Source organism: Trypanosoma equiperdum (assembly GCF_001457755.1).
Source record: "Trypanosoma equiperdum strain OVI genome assembly, contig: ctg_1120, whole genome shotgun sequence".
Classification (NCBI taxonomy): Eukaryota; Euglenozoa; class Kinetoplastea; order Trypanosomatida; family Trypanosomatidae; genus Trypanosoma; species Trypanosoma equiperdum.
In genome coordinates, this window is record NW_027123084.1 from 1 (window position 1) to 1,486 (window position 1,486).

Below are 1,486 nucleotides of genomic sequence, written 5' to 3' on the forward strand. Positions count from 1 at the left end.
AGGATTTCAAACCGACTGAGTAAGCAGTATGTGGATGGATAGATTTTGTTGATGCTACTGAAAAGCTTCCCAAGCTCGAGTGCCGCTCTTCCAGTTTTCTCTTCAATAAGAAAATTTCTCTGATGGCTTCTGTCTTTGTGAGTTCTGTAGAATTTCAAAAATTTAAGAAGTTTTTTTGCAATTTTATGAAGCTTATAATAATTGCTGTTGTAAGATAATTTGCTAAATTTTCACAAAATGAGTTATATTTTAATACTTTTCAAAAAAAATATGAAAAAATTGAAAATACAAATTTTAGTTATAAAGTTTCCTGTGGGAATAAAGTAGTAGGATGAGAAGGTTTAAATAGTGAGTGCTATTATCATTTCGTTTATTTTCTTTATTTTATGGATACTAGGGTTAGATTATATTAGTAAAAGCAGTAGGAGAATATGTGAGTAAGTGTACACATAGTAATATTATAATACGAGTGGTGTTTACAACCAAATGAACGACCAAATGGAAGTTAAAATAAAGGAAAGGATGCAATCCGAGTGAGTGAGTTGTTACGTGAAATGGGAGACACGAAGAATATTAAAGCAGACATAGAAAGACGCAAAGGGGATAAAAATATAATGTGTACAATTTCAAACATAAATATGGTGATAGATATCATGATACACAAGGAGATGATAAAGAGAAAAATAAGCGGGAGAATAGGTGCAGCGTAGAGCCGAAATTGGATTTCTAGGTTATTTGCGGCAGCAGCTCCATAACATAAAAAGGAAATAAATAAAAATACAGACGAAATAACATGTTATGGACCAAAACAGCAAATAAGAAAAATACAGGGGGAATTGTGCTTCATGGTACGTTCTATACAAAGATATGCATATATTATACTGTAGAAATAATGGAAAAACAATGATAGCAGTAGATGATAAGGTTATATTAATGGAAGGACTGAAATGAATACGTGTGGTCGGAGTATTTAGAATATGAATGTGGTAAAATTCTTAGTATATCTAAATTATTTAGTGAACCCCGCTTCAGCACTCCTCACAAAAATGAATATAGAAAAATGTAAATTAGAGAAACAGCGAAATAAGTGTAGTATACGGCGCTAACGACAGCTACAGCTAAGTTCCAAAACAAAAGCCGTAGACACGTACTCAAATAAAAGCCGGAGACCCCGTGCACACACACTTCAACACGCACATCATAATTATATTATTGTACTACATATTTAAAAACACAACCTAACTAACAAACACCTTAGTTTTCATGTAACATATTTTGAAGTCTTTTTAAGCATTTTCATAAATATCTCAAAAATTAAAAGGTATATTAGGATATGAAATTTGTAACTTGAGAACTTTACTATTAGCGTTACTGTTATATTTAGTATTTTTAAGCTCAGTACCTATTCAAGAAGAAACAACGGCAAATGTAATGGAGAAAGAATTTAGGAACTCCAGAGTGTTTGTGGTTGTAGTTCAAACTCATG